This window comes from Protopterus annectens, chromosome 14.part0 (assembly GCF_019279795.1).
Source record: "Protopterus annectens isolate FY-2018-M chromosome 14.part0, PAN1.0, whole genome shotgun sequence".
Lineage (NCBI taxonomy): Eukaryota > Metazoa > Chordata > Ceratodontiformes > Protopteridae > Protopterus > Protopterus annectens.
The window spans coordinates 706,498,595-706,523,892 of record NC_056748.1 but is presented as its reverse complement, the minus strand read 5'-3'; the positions used below and the strand labels follow the sequence as shown (position 1 = coordinate 706,523,892).

General features: G+C 38.5%; 1 long non-coding RNA gene across 2 annotated transcripts in view; it reads left to right on the top strand.

The window, feature by feature from the left end:
- The window catches only part of LOC122789185, a 1,666,093-nt gene that overhangs the window by 966,465 nt on the left and 674,330 nt on the right, over positions 1-25,298 (top strand). For both annotated transcript variants that reach the window (XR_006362788.1, XR_006362787.1), the window contains exon 2: positions 21,815-21,916. This is a non-coding gene — a long non-coding RNA (uncharacterized LOC122789185). The remainder of the gene's footprint in view (positions 1-21,814; positions 21,917-25,298) is intronic.

Genomic DNA, 25,298 nt, shown 5'->3' with positions numbered 1-25,298 from the left:
ATTCCTCATTCATTGGTCCAGAGATACACTCTGCATCACATAGATGGGAAGCCTGTTTTAGAGTAGGGGTAGTCTCTAAGACACATATCTGTCCCTCCAAAATGTTTTGTATTTATGTTGCAAACCAGATTTAGGTCCTTCAGTCAGGTATTTGTAACACTGTTAGACTTGTGGATGTGCATCTGGTCCCTCAGTACTTGATCAGATGATGCCTTGTAAGCCAGGCATAGATCACCTCTCAGAAGTCTATAGAAGACTGAATATAAAGAAAAAGGCTTTGAGGTGGTTTCTGTATTTCATATTCTTTGTGCCTTGTATTATTTTTGTGAGGAATCTCTGTGGGCATTACAGTTGTTGCATATGCCTGAAAGGTACATACCGAAGGAGGACTGTACTCAATGATTGGTCTAATGAGGGATAATTACAGTGGGATAATGACATCTTTGGACCTAGATGCCATACCCTTGCTTAAAAGTTGTGCAACATAGAATGATTACCTTACAACAGTAGATACATGATGGTCAAAGGCCAGGTCACAAATGTTCCCAAGTCCCCAACAACTGGGCCTGCTGTTAAGGGTGTATTCGCTATGTGGCAATTCCCAGGGGTGGCCAAGTTCCCAGAGGATATGATTATGCATTTTTTGGCATGCAGTTTTAGACCATGGCACTGGCTCCAATTATTAGTTCATGACAAGCCGTCTTGGCTATATTAGTGATCTTAGGAGATTGTATAACTGCACCAAGTTGCAGTTGTCTGCAAACTTGGTCTACTAGAGACCTTTAATGTTAGCTTTGATTTCTGAAAATTAGATGCCAAAAAGGAGTGGTTCCAGCACTGGTGGAGTGTTATAGCACAAGTGTTATAGCAGGAAAGGGTATCACATTTACAACTATAGTGATTTTTCTATTACCAGTACTTGCTTTGACCTATTTACAAAGGGGTTTAAATTTGTTCCTTCTAGAGGTAGCCATTTGGTTAACGCTATTCTGGATTTGAAAATGTTCATCCGTAAACTGAATTTGGAACACCTATTTGGTTACACACCGGTTACACCCAGTTTACATCTTAAGAAATCTAGCATATTTCATCCCCCATTACATCCCCAACTTAGCAATTTGGAAGCTAGGATTGAGAAACTTATTCGCCAGGAGTTACACCGAGGTGAGGTGGAGTACAATTTAAGTGACCAAGAGAACAAGTTGCTGCATGACTTGGCACAGAATCATCTTGTGAGGGTCATGCAACCAGACAAGGGTGGGGGAACTGTGTTTATGAACGAGATTATGTATGAAAGTAAAATGAATGACATTTTATTTGACTCCAACAGATATACCTTGACATCTATTAATGAGATTTTACTATCATATCGAAAAATTGACCTGGCTATTAAGGACATGCTTGACCAGGAAGTTATTGAATTTGATATTTATTCCTTCCTAGAAACTCCATCCCCCAAAGTGCCCACCATATTTGGAATTCCCAAAATACACAAATGTGTAGAGGACCCACCTTTAAGACCTATTGTGGCAGCACAAGGTTCAAAGACCCACACAATTTCAAAGTTTTTGGATTGGAAACTGAAACAGGTTTGGGGGAAAGAAACGCATCTTCTTAAGGACTCGTGGGAATTTTTAAGGAAGATTACCCCGGAATTATACAAGCCAAACCTTATATTCCTGACCATAGACGTTGTGGACCTATTTACAGTTATCCCCACTGTAATAGGTTTGGAGTGGATCGAGGAGGCATTGTGGGAATGTCCAACCATTTCAAACAACGACGTGCATATGATTATAGGTCTTTTGGAGTTAGTGTTGAAGAATAACTTTGTATTTTATGGTGGGGAGTACTTCCAACAGACCAGTGGGGTATCTATGGGGGCAAATTGTGCACCTACCTACGCTGATATTGTTATGGCTGTTTGGGAGAAAAAATTCATCCATGATTGTGAGTTTGTTGGAAACTGGGTTCACTACTCAAGATTCCTGGATGACATTTGCATTTTTTGGACTGGCCCTATTGAAACCATTGGGGAGTTTCTGACATATATAAATTCCACTACTTCATTTTTGAAATTTACACATCAGGTGTCTAAGGAACAGGTTAACTATTTGGATGTTACAATAAAGAAAAACTCATTTGGGTTTAGTTCCAAGGTATATAGAAAGCCTACCTTTTCAAATAGTTACCTACACTTTTTTAGTTCACATCCGGGGTTTCAAAAGAGAGGGATTATTAAAGGGCAGTTTGTCAGGGTATCAAGAATGACTTCCCAGGATTCAGAATTTGAGCTTGAATGTGAAGTACTATCCTTGATGTTTTTGGATAGAGGCTATCCCTTGTATCTCATAGACTCAGTGAAAAAGAGGTTATTTTAGGAAGGTCAACCAGATTTAAGCCCATTTTGGGTCAAGATTCTCTGGACTTAGGGAACACACAGGAGAAAAATATATCGACCTTTGAGAATGACCATCTACTGTTTGTGACCGACTATAGTGCAAACGTTGGCAGGCTAACTAAAATCATTGAGGATGAGTTTAAATCCTTTCAGGACATTACTGATTTGGGTAGTCTTAAAGATAGAAAGGTTAAAACAGTTTACAGGAAGGGATTTAATATTAAAAGAATTTTGGAGCAGGAGGTCCAACCACAGAGTATGAGAGACCAAAAGAAGGGGACCTACAAATGTGGGGGATGCTCACAATGTAAGTATATTTCAAACCAAGAAAAGATTTACCTGGAGAGCAGAAATAGGAAAATTGTTTCTAAAAATTTTTATAACTGCCTTTCTCTTGGAGTGGTATATTTGGCAGTGTGTCAGGGCTGCCAATCATTCTATGTGGGGAAGACTGAAAGACCTCTTCGTAGGCGTATATACGAGCATTACTATGATATACAGAGGTGCAATAGTAATAATGCACTTTACAAGCACACCACAATATGTGAGGGTGGAACATTTCTGTTTTTTGTCTTAGACTCAGTAGCTAAAAGTGCTAGGGGTGGACCCTGGGAAGTAAGATTATGCCATCAAGAGACATATTGGCAGATTCTTTTAGAATCCAATCGCTTCCCAGGATTGAATGATTATATATCTATTGTGCCCTATTTGAAACTAAAAGTACAAAAGATTTAGGTAGTTTATTTAAGTTACTTGTACAGAGACAGGTTACAAGTTTCATTTGAGAGAGAGAGAGAGAGAGAGAGACAAAAAATACCTGTCATGTTTTTTTAAAAATGCTGCCTGAAAGGGAAACATGTTTTTATATATATATGTTTTATATATATTATTTATACGTGTATAAATTATTTGTTTAAAATTTAAAATTTAAGAAAAATTAATTTGCATGTACAAACATGAGGAAGTATTTTTATTACTATATATATATTTTTAAGAATGTTATACATTTTTAGATTAGACATGTTAAAATATATATTTTGAAAGAACAGTTTTTATAAATGTGTTAATTTATAAACCATACTAGACCTTGTGTTATAAAGTTTTTAGATAGTTTGGTGTTTTTAATGTGGGTGGTTTGATTTAATTAGTTAATTGGGTTAATTGAGTATTATTCACTTAGGGTATTTGCTATATAAGACAGTTCACTGCTGTAATTGATTGTATTCTGACAAAGTCATACTTTGATGAAAAACGTGGATCAGTGTTGTGGCGTTTAAATAAAACTGTTTTCTCAACTGGATTTACCTTATTATGAGCTGATACATCTTTACTATTTGCCTTGGTGGTTACTGCTTTGGATCTACATTTCGTTTTGTGGTTTGTAAAAAGCGTTCTTGTGTTTGGAGTTCGTAACTATGGAGGCTGGTCCAGGCAGCTCTACCTCGGATGGTAACTTGACCGGTGCAATTTCTGTCACCGGGGAACTAACCCAGCTCACGGGTCAATTGACACAATTGGTGCAACTTCTTACCCCTATCGGGCAAGGACTAAAGACCATTATTTTTGAACAAAAGGAGGTCTTGAAAGTGGTCTCGATGAGAATTGGAACTTCCGACGCAACCCCCCCCTGTAGCTTCCAGCCGTCATGGTATGGTCCGGAAACCAGTTGAACAGGTTGCTAGTGCTACTAGCTCCAACGGAAGTGCGGAACTCTTGAACACACCGTCCGTTTTTCGTGAAGATGGTGGGGAAGCGTCTATTCCATGTCACCAGCCTACTACAACCACCCAAGCAGTTCTGGACCCTTTATCGTTTTCGGATTGGGTCAATGCAAAACCGGACTTTGTTTTCTCGGGGAATACTAGGACTTGTTCGACCGAAAGTATTTCCTTTGATGAAAATTTACATATTCTTGAGGACATTTTACACAGGTATAAAAATCTCGTATTAGACAACATGTACTTATCTGAATGTGTTAAAAGATGTATTGTACCGAAAGGGTTAAGGGTACACAAGTACCCAAATCATGTCATTTGTGGTAGTGATTTTCATAGGGATTTAGTAAAAGCCTTTGACAGGTGTGGGCTTGACATAGTTCGGGCCATTATAAAAAGAAATGAAAATGAAATTCAAAGTTTAACTGATGAGATTTTTAAATGTAATGAAAGAATTACTAGTGACCTATTGTTTGCAGTGGAGAGTCAGAACTGTAAATATCAGGAGATTCGTAAACGTATTGACAAACACTGTGACATTGTCATTAAAAGGAAACATAATAAACTTAATAGGGACCTCAGGGAATACAGGGAAGGGAGACAATACCCCAAACCACCTCAAAGTGGTAATTTGTATTTAAGGAATTCTTGGTCAAAAGAGGAGACCGAGGTTAGGGACCAACCTACGTCCCCCATTTTAGTTGAAGAGGAGGGTATGGAAACCTTAGATACAGAGAATCAAATACATAATGCAGGTAATAATTTTTTACCCAGGAGATCGGAACGTATTCGGAACCAGCAGGGGGGACCGCCATATCCATTGTACCCTATTTTTGCACAAGGGAAGGAGAAACACATGCAGGGGTGGAAAAGGAACAAGAACTTGGATTGGCAATAAATGAAGATATTTCTGCTACTAGCATTGGTTTGTACAAGTGTTATAGCAGGAAAGGGTATCACATTTACAACTATAGTGATTTTTCTATTACCAGTACTTGCTTTGACCTATTTACAAAGGGGTTTAAATTTGTTCCTTCTAGAGGTAGCCATTTGGTTAACGCTATTCTGGATTTGAAAATGTTCATCCATAAACTGAATTTGGAACATCTATTTGGTTACACACCGGTTACACCCAGTTTACATCTTAAGAAATCTAGCATATTTCATCCCCCATTACATCCCCAACTTAGCAATTTGGAAGCTAGGATTGAGAAACTTATTCGCCAGGAGTTACACCGAGGTGAGGTGGAGTACAATTTAAGTGACCAAGAGAACAAGTTGCTGCATGACTTGGCACAGAATCATCTTGTGAGGGTCATGCAACCAGACAAGGGTGGGGGAACTGTGTTTATGAACGAGATTATGTATGAAAGTAAAATGAATGACATTTTATTTGACTCCAACAGATATACCTTGACATCTATTAATGAGATTTTACTATCATATCGAAAAATTGACCTGGCTATTAAGGACATGCTTGACCAGGAAGTTATTGAATTTGATATTTATTCCTTCCTAGAAACTCCATCCCCCAAAGTGCCCACCATATTTGGAATTCCCAAAATACACAAATGTGTAGAGGACCCACCTTTAAGACCTATTGTGGCAGCACAAGGTTCAAAGACCCACACAATTTCAAAGTTTTTGGATTGGAAACTGAAACAGGTTTGGGGGAAAGAAACACATCTTCTTAAGGACTCGTGGGAATTTTTGAGGAAGATTACCCCGGAATTATACAGGCCAAACCTTATATTCCTGACCATAGACGTTGTGGACCTATTTACAGTTATCCCCACTGTAATAGGTTTGGAGTGGATCGAGGAGGCATTGTGGGAATGTCCAACCATTTCAAACAACAACGTGCATATGATTATAGGTCTTTTGGAGTTAGTGTTGAAGAATAACTTTGTATTTTATGGTGGGGAGTACTTCCAACAGACCAGTGGGGTATCTATGGGGGCAAATTGTGCACCTACCTACGCTGATATTGTTATGGCTGTTTGGGAGAAAAAATTCATCCATGATTGTGAGTTTGTTGGAAACTGGGTTCACTACTCAAGATTCCTGGATGACATTTGCATTTTTTGGACTGGCCCTATTGAAACCATTGGGGAGTTTCTGACATATATAAATTCCACTACCTCATTTTTGAAATTTACACATCAGGTGTCTAAGGAACAGGTTAACTATTTGGATGTTACAATAAAGAAAAACCCATTTGGGTTTAGTTCCAAGGTATATAGAAAGCCTACCTTTTCAAATAGTTACCTACACTTTTTTAGTTCACATCCGGGGTTTCAAAAGAGAGGGATTATTAAAGGGCAGTTTGTCAGGGTATCAAGAATGACTTCCCAGGATTCAGAATTTGAGCTTGAATGTGAAGTACTATCCTTGATGTTTTTGGATAGAGGCTATCCCTTGTATCTCATAGACTCAGTGAAAAAAGAGGTTATTTTAGGAAGGTCAACCAGATTTAAGCCCATTTTGGGTCAAGATTCTCTGGACTTAGGGAACACACAGGAGAAAAATATATCGACCTTTGAGAATGACCATCTACTGTTTGTGACCGACTATAGTGCAAATGTTGGCAGGCTAACTAAAATCATTGAGGATGAGTTTAAATCCTTTCAGGACATTACTGATTTGGGTAGTCTTAAAGATAGAAAGGTTAAAACAGTTTACAGGAAGGGATTTAATATTAAAAGAATTTTGGAGCAGGAGGTCCAACCACAGAGTATGAGAGACCAAAAGAAGGGGACCTACAAATGTGGGGGATGCTCACAATGTAAGTATATTTCAAACCAAGAAAAGATTTACCTGGAGAGCAGAAATAGGAAAATTGTTTCTAAAAAATTTTATAACTGCCTTTCTCTTGGAGTGGTATATTTGACAGTGTGTCAGGGCTGCCAATCATTCTATGTGGGGAAGATTGAAAGACCTCTTCGTAGGCGTATATACGAGCATTACTATGATATACAGAGGTGCAATAGTAATAATGCACTTTACAAGCACACCACAATATGTGAGGGTGGAACATTTCTGTTTTTTGTCTTAGACTCAGTAGCTAAAAGTGCTAGGGGTGGACCCTGGGAAGTAAGATTATGCCATCAAGAGACATATTGGCAGATTCTTTTAGAATCCAATCGCTTCCCAGGATTGAATGATTATATATCTATTGTGCCCTATTTGAAACTAAAAGCACAAAAGATTTAGGTAGTTTATTTAAGTTACTTGTACAGAGACAGGTTACAAGTTTCATTTGAGAGAGAGAGAGACAAAAAATACCTGTCATGTTTTTTAAAAATGCTGCCTGAAAGGGAAACATGTTTTTATATATATATGTTTTATATATATATTATTTATACATGTATAAATTATTTGTTTAAAATTTAAAATTTAAGAACAATTAATTTGCATGTACAAACATGAGGAAGTATTTTTATTACTATATATATATTTTTAAGAATGTTATACATTTTTAGATTAGACATGTTAAAATATATATTTTGAAAGAACAGTTTTTATAAATGTGTTAGTTTATAAACCATACTAGACCTTGTGTTATAAAGTTTTTAGATAGTTTGGTGTTTTTAATGTGGGTGGTTTGATTTAATTAGTTAATTGAGTTAATTGAGTATTATTCACTTAGGGTATTTGCTATATAAGACAGTTCACTGCTGTAATTGATTGTATTCTGACAAAGTCATACTTTGATGAAAAACGTGGATCAGTGTTGTGGCGTTTAAATAAAACTGTTTTCTCAACTGGATTTACCTTATTGTGAGCTGATACATCTTTACTATTTGCCTTGGTGGTTACTGCTTTGGATCTACATTTCGTTTTGTGGTTTGTAAAAAGCGTTCTTGTGTTTGGAGTTCGATCTTAGGAGATTGTATAACTGCACCAAGTTGCAGTTGTCTGCAAACTTGGTCTACTAGAGACCTTTAATGTTAGCTTTGATTTCTGAAAATTAGATGCCAAAAAGGAGTGGCTCCAGCACTGACCCCTGATGGATACCATAGGTGACCGGACTTTTTGTGGAGGTAGAATTCCCTATCCAGACTTCCTGTACCCCCTGTCTATGAGATGAATAACCAAAGTGTGTCACAGGAGTTTATGCTGGAATTGGTAACCGATGCCTTAACATGTACTGAAAGCTGTACGGAACAGCACAGAACACAGTTTTGGTGGGAAAAAGGGAATAAATTCATATGACTAACATCATTCTTTAACTGTGGTAACTCCACCAATTACTTTAAGTGCATAATGTATACTTTAATGCTAAATGATGCATGCCTATTATGTAAAGGAGTTTAACAGTAGAGTTCAAGACCATTTCTTCTTACTTTCACAAAGTACAAAAAATTTTTTTTTTAATTCTCTGCTAGGGTTGGTGAAACTTTATATTTTATCTGTTTAGTACAGGACATAGCTACAATAAATATATATTTCTTTTGTGAGCCTAAACTGCCTGATTTTTCCTTTCTTCATAAAAGCTAATTGATCTTAATTTATTTTATTTATTTATTTAACAGTTGTTGACTGGGAAAGTCCAACTAGGTTCCACAGATCCTGTTTTCAGTGGAGGCCTGGGGAGAAATGCTCCAGAAGCATGTCTTTAAAATGTGGGCGGAAACTCACGCGAACGCAGGGAAAACATGCAAACTCCGCACAGAAGGCACCCCCGCTGAGAATCGAACCGGAGAACCACTTGCTGTGAGGCGACAGCGTTAACCACTGCACCACTGCACCGCCCTAATAAACATGTCTTTCTTTGTTGTTGCAAAGAAAATAATTTCTGTAGTTAATGATTTAAATCATCACACAGCATTACAGCAGACATTTTAAAATCACTTTCCATCTGACTTACATGCCCAGGATATTCTAGCAATAATCGATGATGAATTATGATACATGATAAACACTGGATTTAATCAGAGCTGGCTTTCCCAGGGTCTATATTAAATCAGCGACTCCTTAAAAAGCGAACGTTGATTTATCGACCCCATGTAAGTGAAGGCTTACAATCTTGAATATTTAGAACAGCGATTTTTTTTTTTCCCAGGGAAAAAAATCACTTTTTCAAAAAAGAAAAAAAAGATTTAAAACATTACATAAAGTGGGGGGCTTCGCCCCACACCCCCCAATGTGGGGAGGCTGTGCCCCCCACACCCCTCCTACTTAAATATACCAACTCTGCGATCATACTACAGTGACAAAAATAGCAAAATAATGAATACGGCCAAGCAATTTCTTTTCCAGTGAAAGAATTTGCTTAAATGCCGTTTCGTGCTATCAATTTTGATCATATAATAGGGAACCCTTTCCCAGGGCCTAACAACCAACAAGTGAGAAGAAAACTATGGAAGCATCATTACAAAGATGAAACAAGGAATTCAGAAAAAAAAGTGTATTGCTAGAAAGGCTGTAATAAAAACAACTCATGGATAAACTCAAGTGGACATTAAGAAATAATATAAAGTAGTTATGGGTAACATTAGTGATAATAATAGGAATGGTGTTGCTGCAGTGTAACATCTAAGAAATCCTCTGGATAATCTAGTGCTGCCCCGTCTATAGGTACCCCATGTCTCAGGAGACAGCTAGCTAAGATTTCAGGGTACTCATCTTCAATCCCGAAGCCAGAGAAATAATCACAGCTGATTCAGAAATTGTTTAGAAAATAAGTAATTTCATTTGGATCTAGATGATTGTTACTGTTGAAGTGACACCCCAACCCCATGAGCAAAAATGGGAAAAAGGGGTTGCGGATGGATAGAATACGTTCAACATTAAAAGTAAAGAACGTTGAAGCCATGCTGATCATCTATTCCATGCTTCCCAGAACTGTGAAACTGGTTTGTTTTCACCTTGGGTTTCTTGCATTCTTTGCAGCACTTTAGATATCTATGACTTCATCTTGATTTAAAAATGACCTTTCTTTCACATCTCAGTAATGTAACTATTCATTTTCTTCGCATTGCAGTTATAAAACTGTTAAATCAAAGTTCTCTGGCTACTAGCCAAAGAATCTTCTACCTGTTAACACCCAGCAAGAAACACCATCACTAAAAGGGTGCTTCTGCAAATGCTGGACTATGGCTTCCCATTCCTAATTGTAGGAATTCTAAGAGACAGTAAACATTACTAAAGTAAAATCTGTAGATTTATAAATAAATCACCCTGCTTCGTACACCACAACAGGCAAATGTTTTCCTATTCAAACCAAAAGCTACAGAGCCTTCCTTTTTAATGATATGGATACAAAAACTTTAACCTTCATCTGCCTGAATTTGTTAATATTTGCAAACTTGCTGAAATTTTGTGAACTTTTAACAAAAGTGTGATAATTATATGTTCCAAATTATTTGTATTTATTTCTTTGGAGCTTTTCTCCCCAGGCCTACACTGAAAAGGTTTTTTTTTTTGGCCTAGCCAGACCATCCTGGTAAAGAAATGCAATAAATAAATGAATAAATAAATAAATTATTTTAACTACTGCTCTCCACTAGATTTCTTCCTAAGAAATAAAACCTTCATTCAATGCATTCAGTCATACATCTTAACTGTCCAGATTTTCTAATTTGTTCTCAGACTTTTTGCTCTGATGCTCCTGGAATTTGAAATTTATTTTTAAATGTTCCAGGTTAATAGTACCAGCATTTAAATGTCTGTAAATTAGGACCCTTTCCCTAATTATTTTTTGCTTCATATGTCTTCAGTCATTAGATGTCAACTCCATCACTTTTCTTACTCTAAGCTATTGATCAGAATGCTTCAATAAACCATTCTCTTTCATACCAAAAAGACAACAATCAAAAACTCAAGCATTTCACAAGAAAAAATAAATAAAAATGACAAAATGCCAAAAAAAGTTAGATCCAGAAGTTTATTAAAAAGATTAAAAAGATGAAGTGCTTTTGTTCATTGATACACAGGCCTCATAATAATAAAAATTCATACCCGCTAACATACTTCTTTTAAATAACCTTTCACAGGTTACATAATTATTTATACAATCAGCTGATAAAAATTAACCAAATGCTTCTTCAAAAAAAAAAAAAAAAACAACAAGTACAACAAAATTCACTACAGAATAGTTATGTATTTATATATTTTTAAATGCATAATCATAACTTTGCGGATCTCATCTTCAACATTACTCATTGCTCTCTGATATTTTAATCTAGGTGGCCTAGTGGGATTCAGCTGTCACTGCTGCACCAAGTCTTTATAACCTTGTTTCCCATGATCCTACTCTTTCATTCTCAACAATTTTGTCCATTATAAAAACAGACCTTTTCCGTTCTTGCAGACCACTGAATGTCTGCACAATGCATTATTTTTATCATTCTGCTTTATGTCATGCAGATGTTCATATATATTCTGAAATACAATGATCCTTTTGTTTTCCCAATGTATAATTATTAAGAAAAATGGAAGTTAGTATTTAGCAATGAAATAAAAGAAAATCGTGTGGACATTCACATTTTTTTTTTTGTAGAAACAGAAATATCAAGCAACTTTTGGAGCAATGAAACAGCCATGGAGTTAGTGCTAGGACTAGAATAATATCAAAATGTGGCGTGTATAAATATTGTAAATATAAAATAGTTCTAGTATTACCATGCAGGGTATTAGAGCATAATAGAATGCCCAGGACATTGCAACTGTAAAACCAATGGGTTGGGTTATTTGGCAACCTGTTTATTTTATGATGCAGACTATGCAGGGAAAACAGATTAAAGAGCATTTTATAGAGTGATTTTTGTACTTTCTTTTTTTTTTTGAAAATGTATTTTTATTAGTTATTTGTGTAAGTGATAAAGTGACCTATAAAATGTTCTTTAAAATAGGTGGTGGTAGATATGGATTTTTAGGATTCTGATGAAGTCTGTTTATTAATACATGGAAATGTTTAATTTGTTTTGGCAATAAGCCTCTGGAGCTCACATTTTTTCAGTGGTTTATTATTTTTTTATCTCATTAGGTCTGTGCTTAACAAAATGCTGTATGTGCACTACGCATTATAAACTGTATTACTGTTGCAATGCTTTCAACTGACTTATTACCAACCTGTATCATATGGCTTTATGCTTGTACCAATAGCTATTTTTAAACGTACCAAGTGTACTTATAGCAAAATAGTTGTTAGAGCTCACCTCAACTGGCTGGTTCAGATAAATGAAGCCAAGTGTACTTTGTTCATAATTGTTGTGTTTTAACCCAAGTGGATGGAAAAGTTACAGAAATTTTAGAACAGGAAATGCAATATTTACTAAGTGTCTTTTCAAGCATAAGTATTTCATTTGTAATTAGAGCAATCTAAAAGCATTGTATTTACTGAGAGTTGTTTGCCACACTTAGTTATGCTTAGCACAGTCACCTGAAACCACTGTTAAAGAGATGGTTATACACGGTTAATGCATTCTATCCCTGCTGTTTAAAACTGGGAACTTATATGCATTGCTGCTATGTTAAATTGAAATATTTATTTAATACACCTGTAGCATATTAAGGTGACTTTCACTTATAATTGTACCCTTTACAATTAAGCCTCTGTCTTTTTTTGTTTGTTACTTCACTTTTTAGCCTTCCTACCCCTCTGCAGTGCGGAAACATGATCCTCCAATACAGGTTCCCAGCTCAGACTCTCATAATCGGAACCAATCTACCCGCAGTTGAGTTATGTGTGTCCTGTTCCAGTTAAATTGCTAATACTTTTTACTATTTTCTAATTGGGGTATGATCTAAAAGTGGCCTGCACATATTCCTGAGTCGGCTCAGCTCATCTCTGCACCCTCTATTGCTACTTCTCATGCCTTTTGTCTGCAGTCCTCCCCTCTTGCTATTCTAAACTGAATATCCATCATTTTCTGTATTTCCCCTCCATGACCATCTTTTGTGGCATACATTTTCTCAATTTCTGTTTATCCTACCAAAATACATATAACCTGTAGTGCTGCTATACTATTCTGTCTTTCTTTTCCATATATAGACTTAAATACAGGCAACTAATCACTGACCTGCTTAAATACAGGCAACTAATCACTGACCTGCTTAAATACAGGCAACTAATCACTGACCTGCTTAAATACAGGCAACTAATCACTGACCTGCTTAAATACAGGCAACTAATCACTGACCCCTGCTGCTTTTTTTTCTCTCTGTTTCTGTAGTCACTGGTGTACCTGGTTCTCTGGCTCATCCCGCTACATTCACCCATGCTACGTTCAGGCTCACTCCGCTCCCCTATTCTACCTCCATTCTCACCCACCCTCTCTTTCTCTAAATTTAAACTGTCACAACCTTGATTCAGTCCCATCCACTGTTCCTACTTTAATCCAATTAAAGCTTTCTCCACCGAACACTAGCCCCTCGCCATCTACTGTTACTATCCATTCACTTTTCACCATCTCCACCCACTGTTCACCATCTCCACCCACTGTTCCTGATCAATCCTATTAAAGCTTTCTGCATGCCACACTAACCCCTCCCCATCTACTGTTACTATCCATTCACTTTTCACCATCTCCACCCACTGTTCCTGATCAATCCTATTAAAGCTTTCTGCATGCCACACTAACCCCTCCCCATCTCCTAATACTACCCCATACACTAATGACCAACATTTCCTCCCCTCACCCCTCCTATAACCTCCTTTTCCACCTTGACAAGCTTCCTCATTCTAACTTCTTTATTCATTCATCTCTCTAACTGAAACACAAACACTCTTTCATAACTCAAACATTCTTTTGCGTTACTACAGATACCTAACTGCAGCCCCTCTTAACTCTCATGCACATCATCTCACATCATGTTCCAAGTCCACCTAGTCTTACTACCTCCCTACTCTATGTCACAATCCTTACTTCCTATCATATAAAACTCAATTACCTTTCCCCATCTCCCACACTTACACATCCAATAACCCAAAAGGGTCCCCCTGCCCTTCTTAATCTCTTCCTCTCTGTACAATATCTCCTACGCACAACTTCATAAATTCAAAATATTTACTTACAAGCCTACCTCCCCTAAACTCAAGTACAAATCCTTTTCTTATCACTACTACCCTTCTAAACCCACTCAATTAAATTAATAAACCTCCCACACCCCTCTATCATCCTTTCTCCCACTTTACAAAAATCTGCCCACTCTTCCCCCTCTGCTTACTATCTATGCAATGAATATGCAAAGTCTACTTAATAAAACTACCGGCCTGCATTCTTGGATAGCCCACCACTCTCCACATATCTTAGCACTATACGAAACATGGCTAAAACCTCACATCTCCAACACTGAAATCCTTCCTCCCAGCTATAACATCTTCCATCCAGACAGACTGTCCAAAAAGGGGGAGGGGTTGCAATCCTGTACTCCGAGCTACTCAACTTATCTCCCCTCCATATACCTCTCCCAGACTTTCACCCAGCAGAACTACGTATTCTCAATTGTCACATCAACTCACATACAGAATTTGCAATAGTAGCCATCTATATACCTCCTGGAAATAACATACCCATTCCTGAACCGATCTTATCATAGGTTCATAGGTTCATAGGTTCATACTAGGCTATCTGCCCGAGGGCATTTATAAGCCTAGCCCATAGTTTTGTGGCTTACGCCACCCCTTTAGTTTGGAGAAACTATGCCCATTATTTTGCTGTGCCTCTGTCGAGCAGTGACACTGAGGTAACCCCTGGGGTGTATCTGCGATCTCCCATCCATTGGTCAAGATTCCTCTTGAACAAGGCCAGCGAGGTGCTCTGCCTCACATAAACCGGGATTTTGTTCCACAGCATAGGGAGTCTTTGGGTGATGAATCTATCCCTCCAGCACGTCCTATTAATAACTGTGTCGAGGTTTAAGTCTCCCGCCCTTGTGGCTCTGAGGGATCTAGATTTTTGAGATGAAGCATGTTCATCAAATCTGGGTTTGACATGGCCTTGTATGTCAGGCATAGGTCACCTCTGAGCAAGCGGTAAGCAACTGAATATAACTGGAGTTCTTTCAGTCGGGCAGCATAAGACAGATTTTTGAGACCCTTTATCCTTTTGGTGAGGAACTTTTGTGGCCTCTCCAGCTGCTGCAAGTGTCGGGTCAGATACATTCCGAATGGGGCATTGTACTCGATCATTGGTCTGATGAGTGATGAGTATAGGGAGACTATGACTTCCCTTGATCTAGATGTGAATCCCTTCATGATAAGGTGGGCAATGTAGAAGGTCTTCCTAACTACTTTAGCAATATGAGTGTCGAATGAAAGGCTACTGTCAACCTGGGTTCCCAGGTCCCTAATAACTTCTTCTGTGTTCAGGGATTGCCACCTATATGGTAGCTAGGGGTAACCTTATTTTTCCCGAAGGGTATGACTATGCATTTCTTGGCATTTAACTTTAGGCCATGGCTCTGGCACCAGTTATCCGTTTCTGTGAGACCCTTCTGAAGGATATCTGTGTTGGATGTGATTTCAACTACGGCGCCCAGTTTGCAGTCATCTGCAAACTTTGTCAGCCATAACCCTCCTGTGTTTGCTTGTACTTCAGAAAAGTAGATGCCAAACAAGAGTGGGCCCAGGACTGAGCCCTGTGGGACACCACTTGTGACAGGCTTTGAGTCTGACATGGTGCCAGCAACTCTGACCCTGTGGGTTCTGTCACTCAGCCAGTTTGCAACCCATCTTGTAATGTATGGGTTTACATTTAAGTTGATGAGTTTTTCAATGATACCCGAGTGAGGTATTGTATCAAAAGCCTTCGCCAGGTCTAGGTAGGCTGTATGGACTGCCTTTCCCTCGTCAATGGCCTTGGTGACTGTTTCAAAAAAGTCAACCAAGTTTAAAAGGCATGATCTGCCTTTGACAAAGCCAAACTGGGTTGGATCCAAAGTCTGCAAGTTCCCTATGTCTTTATTTATGAGATCCATTATGATCCTCTCCATGGCTTTGCAGATAAGGCTTGTCAAGCTAATGGGACGGTAATTTCCAGGGTCGGTGGAGGCACTGCCTTTGTGGAGTGGGACCACAGTCACTGTGCGCCACTCCCTGGGTACGTATCCAGAGGTGAGACTAAGATTAAACAGCTGTCCTAACTGTGGGTTTAATTCCTCGTTGAGTTCATGGAGCACACAGCCGGGGACACCATCAGGTCCCATGGATGCTGTGTTCTTTGCCTTGGAGAGAGCAGTTCTCACCTGGGCGTTAGAGATGTTTGGGGGGCTACAATCATTTGGTATAGATATCTCTCCTTTAGGGAGGGAGGGGGGGGAGAAGTTTGCACTGAACCTGTCAGCCAGTATGTTGGCAATGTCTGTAGGATCAGTAATCTTCACATCATTTTGAACTAATTTTGAGCATATCTGGGAGTTTATCATGGATCTCTCTCTCCAGATACCCTATGAGACAATCATCCTGGGTGATGTCAATACTGACTGGATAAAACTGTCAACCAACTCACCAAATCTTAACATTAACCTCCATGACTGTAAACAACTAATCACAACATCCACTCACTTAAATAAAAACAACAATAACAGTTCGATCCTGGATTGGATTCTTATCTCTGACCCAATCCTCTGCCATAATGCCAGCACTTTACCTGACTCCCTGAGTGACTACCTTCCTACTTCTGTGCAAAGATACTCTCTTCAAATCCCCAGGTACGACCTATACCAGACACTGATGCAACCTTTCCTGCTTTGATGCTGAAATCTTCGATAACTGGTCCTACCTTCAACGCCTCCCCTTCACTGAAGCAGTTCATGAATTTAACCATACTTTCCTTGATATTATTAACTCCCTTGCACCGATAAGGAAAATAAGATTCAACACCAACCACACACCCTGGCCCACAAACAACACACTTTCCCTTATGAAAAAAGAGACAATATTTGGAAAGAATGGTTAAAAACTAAATCCACTACGTTACTCCAGAAATACAAACAACTTAGAAACTCACCAAAAAGCAAATCCACAAAGATAGGAAAAAATTCTGCTGTGAGGCCCAGTCCTCCAACTACTCTAACCTCAAAAATTCTGGCACTCCATTAATAAACTCCTTCATCCTGAGAAACCTACTACTCCTAACCCCTACTCAAATTGAAACTGCCACACTTCTAAACTCTTATTTCATTGAATCTATTCTCAAACTAACCCACACTGACCAAAATGAAAGTCCTCCTCCACCTCTTCCTCTGCTTCCAATACTGCCCCTTTTTCTCTTAAACAAATCCCCACTGCTTATATTAAATCTCTTCTGCTTAAAATAAAACCTTGTTCCCCCTGTTTTGATAATCTACCTCCTCGCTTTCTTAAACTCACAGCTGCCTTTATAGCCTACCCAATCTCAGTACTTGTTAACAGATCAATTCAAGAATCTACTGGCCCTGACATCTAGAAATATTTCTACACCATATCACTATACAAAGGAGGTAACTCCACCGACCCTTAGAATTTTAGACCCATTGCCATCCTATCCCCACTCTCAAAAATCCTCAAAAAATGCATACATAATCATTTCCTCAAACACCTAATTCAGGAAAACCTTCTGATCCCTACTCAACACGGCTTTAGGCCAAATCACAATACCTCCACTGCCCTTCAGTCTTTCACTCATAGTGTCACAGAGGCCAGAGACAAAAAAACAACTAGTGTCCTTTCTTTTCCTAGACCTCTCTAAAGCTTTTGATACTGTTTCTCACTCTAAACTACTAACTAAACTATCAGATCTCAACCTCTCCACCTCCACCATCCTCTGGTTCTCAAGCTACCTTTCTAATAGGCTGCAGTCTGTTAGATGGCAAACCACCTGCTCACCTTTTTTATCCATTCAGACAGGAGTCCCCCAAGGCTCTATTCTAGGGCCACTTCTTTTCAATATCTTTACTAACAACCCCCCTCATCATGTAGCACCTCCTTCCTTATACAATATGCAGATGATATGACTCTTATCTCCTTCTCTGATAACATCACTCAGTCACTCACCTTCATTCCATAACAAAAACTCATTTCTCACCATTGAAAAATGGCTAACTGAAAACCAACTCATGCTCAGCCCTAAAAAAAACAAACTCCTTCTTTTCATGCCTAAATCTCTTGCCAATCACAAGAACACCTTCACCATCTCATCTCTTGATAAAACTATTATTAAGGCTGAGCCACACACTAAGCTTCTCTGCACCATAATTGATGACCAATTAAAATTTGATCTCCACATTCAACAGCGCATCAAAAAGACAGATCAGAAATTGGGGACTGCTCTGTAGAAATAAAAAAAAAATTGTCTCTTCTCACTCCAAAACATCTCTGGCAGAAGCATTCCTCCTACCTTCCCTTCTCTGCGCCTCTCCTATACTTACACACATACAATCCACCCTAATTAAAAAAACTTGAACAAATATATAACAAAATAGCTAAATTTGCCAGCAAACAACCATACAAATCTCACCAATGCCTTGCCCTAAATCAACTCCAATGGCTCGAATTCCCCCAAATACTACATCTAACCCAGCTACAATTCACTCACTCCTTACTTACCACCTTTGCCTGTCCCTCCATCTCGTCTCTAGTATCACTCTGTACACCTTCCCATGCTCTCGGTTCCTCTGATCAACTCCGTCTTGATGGACACAAACCTAATAAAACCATAGGCAAACTACTCTGCAAAAGTACTGTGCCAGAAGCCTGGAACAAAGTCCCCTTTAACATTCAAAATATCAAATCCACTAACAGCTTCAAAAAAGAACTGAAAAAAATACCTTGCAAACTCAAGCTCCTGCCCTTGCTAGGACCCAACTTAATCAGCCACCCTTTACCCTAAAACCTGTATCTCTTAGAGACAAACTTTTTCATCAGACATAGATCTGATGTATATAACAACACTTATGTGCTATGATCAACACTAGCAGAAAACTACATTCTCTCATAAAAACATCCAAGGCCAACTTTGAGAGAAAAATCGCTAAGGACACTAAAGATAACCACAAAGCCTTCTTCAGCTATGTTAGAAACCTGGACGGAAACCCTCAGATATGCTCAGAGTTAGTTCACAACAACAAAAAATACACTGAACCCACAGATATTGCCAACATCCTGACTGACAGGTTCAGTGCAAATTTCTCCCCTCCTTCACCCCCAAAAGAAGAAATACTTATCCCAGCTGAATGTAATCTCCCTGTCATCTCAGATGTCCAGGTGAGAGCCGCCCTCAGCAAAGCTAAAAACACAGCATCAATGGGACCTGACGGTATCCCGGGTTGCGTGATACGTGAACTCCAAGAGGAGCTAAACCCGCACATAAAAATGCTATTTAACCTTAGCCTTACTACAGGATATGTACCTGAACACTGGCGTACAGCAACAGTGGTCCCACTCCACAAAGGGGGTACCTCTACAGACCCTGGGAACTACTGCCCCATAAGCTTAACCAGCCTGGTCTGCAAAGCTATGGAAAGAATCGTTATGGAACTCATACACAGAGACATTGGGGACCTACAGACACTTGATCCCACCCAGTTCGGCTTTGTAAAGGGCAGATCCTGCCTTTTGAACCTGGTTGACTTTTTTGAAACAGTCACTAGAGCCATTGATGAGGGCAAAGCAGTCCATACAGCCTACCTGGACTTGGCTAAGGCCTTCGACACAATACCCCACTCAGGCATCATAGATAAGCTCAACAGCTTAAATGTAAACCCTTATGTCACTAGATGGGTTGCAAACTGGCTAAAGGACAGAACCCATAAAGTTAAAATCGCTGGAGCAATGTCAGACTCAAAGCCAGTCACAAGTGGTGTCCCACAGGGATCTGTCCTGGGACCCCTCTTGTTCGGTATTTATTTCTCAGATGTTAAAGCAAACATGGGAGGGTTGTGGCTGACAAAGTTCGCAGATGACTGCAAACTAGGCGCCATAGTCGATACACCAGTGGACACATACATCCTACAAAAAGGCCTCACAGAAACGGGCAACTGGTGCCGGAGTCATGGCCTTAAACTAAATGCCAAAAAATGTATAGTCATCCCCTTTGGGAAAAGCAAAGTACCCACAAATTATCACATAGACAGCAACCCACTGAGTATGGAAAAAGTAATCAGAGACCTAGGGACCCAAGTCGACAGCGACCTCTCATTTGACACCCACGTTGCCAAAGTGGTTAGAAAGACATTCTACCTTGCACACATTATCATGAAGGGATTCACATCCAGATCCAAGGATGTCATTGTACCCCTATACTCCTCCCTCATCAGACCCATGATTGAGTACAATGCCCCATTTGGTATGTACCTCACCCGGCATTTGCAACAGCTGGAGATACCAGTACCTCACCAAGAGGATCAAGGGTCTCCAACATATGTCTTATTCTGCCAGACTAAAGAAACCCCAGCTCTATTCAGTAGCATACCGCCTGCTCAGAGGTGATCTGTGCCTGACGTACAAGGCCATGTCCAATCAGGAACTGATGGACATGCTCCACCTCAAAAAATCCAAATCCATCAGAACCACGAGAACTAAAGACTTAAACCTCAGCACAAGTATGAATAGAACATGCTGGAGGGATAGATTAATAACCCAGAGGCTTCCCATGCTCTGGAACAGAATCCCAGTACATGTTAGGCAGAGCCCCTCACTAACTCTCTTCAAGAGAAATCTTGATGAGTGGATGGGAGATCGTAAGTTTACCCCAGGGGTCACATCTGTGTCACTACTAGACAGGGGCACAGTAAACTAATTCTATTATATAAGGGGACCTTCACTGTGTCACTACTAGACAGAGGCACAATATTCTAAATCTATTCTGTGCATTTTTGTACCATTTCATGGGGTGGCGAAAGCCACATCACTATGGCTAGGCTTACAAATGCCCCAGGGCAGATAGCCTAGTACTAAACTATGAAACTATGATAAGTTTAAATTAGTCTATATGCAATACTTTGTAATGACAACGTGGAATTTTTTTTTTTACTTCTTTCACTTTTGTCTCACTTAGGTAGTAATCTTGTGCTAATTACCCTTTTCTGTATAATTTGTACTCCTTTCTTGCATACCTCTGTACTGTAGCTCATTAATGTACAATATACTGTGTCTATGAAACTGTCAACATTCACATTGCATTGATTCAAATTGTATGTATTTCTAATGTGCAGTCTTGAATTGTTGAAATTTTTCTTTATATAATCTGGAGCTTTTCTCTGCAGGTCTCCACTGAAAATGGGCCTCTGGCTCAGCTGAACTAACCTGGTTAACAAATGACAAATAAATAAATAAATAAATAAATATATTAACAACCACCTTCATGAGTCGTTCATATGCAACTATCAGGATAAATAAATATTTTCTGGAGATCAGTTCAACTGTAAATTTCAACTGGAGAAAACATTAGATTTTATTAACTATTCAACCTTTTGTTTAAAAATGTCTTTGTAGTGTGATACTATATTACTCGCATAACTTATACATAACTTACTACTTTTGTTTTCTAGTAAGGCTGTAGATGAAAATGGGCAATTGAATTCAGTCCACCTACCTTAAAAAAATTAATGTAATTAAAATTCTGGTTGCACTTGCTTTATGCATATATGGTGCTTGTAAACAAATGGCTGAGTATAGCACACCTTTTCCAACTATCAAAAGCTAAATGAATAACTAAAGTGAGTCACTGGAAAATGATGGAAACATAACTAAAAATGTTTTTCTTGAAAACAGCAACATTCCTGATATCCTTCTAGATGAGCAGAAATAAACAGCCTTTGCAAAGTAACCTGCCAACCAAGGAATGACGCTGAATCAAGTACCTAACATTGTACGGTATGTCTTGTCTTTTCCATCTCTTTTACTACACTTTCACTGTTACGTATTAGAACTAGGAAGGTTTACTGGAAAAATGTATAAAAACTGAAAAGATTAGTGAAATACCTGGAATGGTCTTGTACTGGACTGGAATCAGCACAGCTTTGTAGCAAAAAAGGGAAGTAGGCCATTAGCCCAACTAACACTTGGCCAAATCATGGATAATGCCACTTTCACCAAAAGACATGATTATTCACCATGGTCACTGCAACAGGGAGCTTCTATTTATCCCCCTGATGATTATATTAATTGGAGGATAAAATGCAGATCGATGACACCTGGGACATAAGGTAATGTAAAGTGAGCACAACAAACCAAGACTAGAGGGTTTAATGTGGACTGACCAGGCAAGTAACCTGTTGGTGATGATCACATCATCACAACTGGAACATTAGGCATAGAGCTAAAAGGCTGAAGTTTTACCCAACTTAGTGCTACAATGTATCCGGAATAAGATATTCTGAAGGGACAATAAAGTCATTGTATCCCCTTGAAGATAAATGGTCAGGCCTTGTCCTGGGTACTGTGTGCAAATCTATGGACTATACTGTGAAAGGAACACAGAAGTCTTGGAAAAGATAGAAACAAAATCAACAAAGTTAATTAAGGGTATGGAGGGAATGGACTATGGCAGGAAGTTAGGAAGGCTGTTTTCTCTGGAGATTCAGTGAAACAAGAAAGAGACCTGATCTGGGTGTATAAGATAAAGTAGGGAGAATGTCAGAGTCCAGACCTAAGGGGGCATGGGGGGGGGGGGGCACCACCTACATATATAAAAAAAAAAAAAAAGGAAAAAGCTACAGCATAGGTTTAAGGCTGTGCTCCTCCACAGACAGAGTAGCTGATGCTTAGAATGAGTTTACAAAGCATGGTAGGGTGTGAATAGAAACATATATAAAAAACAAATTGATAAGTGAAAGGGGACAGAGACTGGGATGGGGCAGCTGTAAATTACTAATTGTATGCTAAAACCATCTCCTTTTGCCCCAATCCAATATTTTGGGCATGTTTTTGGGAGGTTGGCCTAATGGTTAAGGTGCTTACCTTAGAAACACAAGGTCCAGGGTTTGATTCTCACATGGGGGTAATTGGCTAGGCTTAAAATGTTCCCCGAGGACAGTTAGCCTAGTACTGATCTATGAATCTATGAATCTATTTTGCATGCTCATGTGTGTGTATGTACTCGTGTGCGTGTATGTGTATGTGTGTGTGTGTGTGTGTGTCTGTGTGTATGCATACAGGACAGGACAGGATCATTTACACAGCATTCTGCATTCTGATCAGGTACTCTAACAATTAAAATACTGACTTTGTGGTGCTAGATTTTATCAGAGTTTTCATTCTATGATAGTCTTCCAAATGTTGGTACATTTTACTGCTACTGAGAAAATAAATGGCTTGAAATGACTATTACAGTATTTTGGAAGTATACTGGAACCTTTTGCTTTAAGGTTCATGTAAACCATGTCTTAGTGGCATTGGAAATATGCTGCATGCTTCTATTTTGAAATAAATATCAGGGAAACATCATCTTGATTTTATTTACAGCAATACTTAATAGTTTCACCTGAAGCAGGTGTAGAATAAACATAGACTGCTGCTGTTATACTTCAGTGCTGTGTCCTGAGTTGAGATGATGAGGCTTAGCAATGAAAGCTGAGAACACTACATCAACAGGCAGAAATGCTGATGGGAAAGGCATCAGAGTTTGCATTGGTGTTGTGTCACTGCTAGCTGCTGCTGCAGCAAACAAAATATACTGTTAAAATAGTAAGCATTTGAATATGCACTACACTTCAAAGAAGCTGTTCCAACTGAGTGATATGCTGCTATTCAGTATACAAAGATTCACTATTATGTGTAATACTTCTCTTGATCAATCAAGCTGAAACTGGGCATGTTTAAAAAGGATTCTTAAAATATTAAATCACTAGCAACCAATTTTGCTTAATAAGTTATTAAAACTAAATATTACTGCTGGCAATTCTTTTTCTGCATTTTAGGGTATATGAACTACTTATGTTAGTTTAAAATTTTCAAAGCCTATAAACACATATAAATGCTCTTGTTATAGCCAAAACAGTGTTTTTAGCTACGGACTACAGTATTAATATACAGTTATAACATTATAACAGGGTGTTTCCAATGTATTTATGTGTGCAGGTCTAAAAAGTAAAATTTGACCTTTCTTGTCACCTTATAGAGGTGTCAGTTTTCTGTTTTTTCTAAGTCTGTATTGCTAAGACCACTTTGGGAAGCCTGACCAAGAATAAAGACGAAGGTCAGATTAATTGTTTATATTGTCAAGATAAAAACACAAAGCACAAAGGAAGAAAATGTCAAACTATTAAAGACTGCTTTTTAGAACACGTTTCTTGCACAAAACATATATTCTGACTAGCATCCAGAAGAAGCTAAGACCGGTAGTGAGTTTAGCATCTATAACTGTGTGTGTACATGTGTACATACTACACCTCCTCACACATATTTATCTGAAATCATGCTTATTTTCACTTTATGCCATGATATAACAGCATATCTATAACATGGAAACCACAGACAGTGGTTTAACTTTGCACAATGTTTAACTTTTTAAACACTCAAATGAAATAACATAAGAGAACAGAAGTTCCACAGTACATAGAGTTATTTTACATTCAAAACAAAGTAAAAAAAAATGATTGTAGCCCCCCCCCACACACACACACACATACACACACATATCACACTCAAAAAAAATGACTGGAGATATGGATTGTCTTGATTTCTCAATAAATCCAGTGTAGCAAAATTACTGCAGAGGTATACAATAGTCTAACTGAACTATTAAGTGGAATTTTTAGTCTTACTGGAAATCAGAAGTCACACAGGCCTTATTTGGTCCAATTTGCATTAATTCAAGTATATGGCAAAACAGTGAATCAGTCAAACTGCTACAGACATGACTAACTCAAAATCGAGTAGAACCATCTTTAACCAAAAAAAACTTCAACACACTGATGGCTTTAAAGTGCTGAAATACAGATGTATTTGAAGATGTGGTCCCACATGTTGCACAGTGCTCATTTTCCTACAGGGAAATGTATTATTGATTGATTAAAATTGGGGGGAGGTGGGGTAATATAACACATAGTGTAATGCAAACAAGTAGTTAACAATGCAAAGAAGCTGTTCATTGTGATAAAGAAAAATGCAGTTGCAACATCTGTTTGACTCTTGTTTGCAGCTTCATCAATGCTAAGTGGTCAATAAATCAGAATACTGTGGCATTCCGTTGGTTCTATGGCTCAGTCATTAATCTCATGCCTGCTCTCATGAAAAATGGAGGAGAAAGGTCATA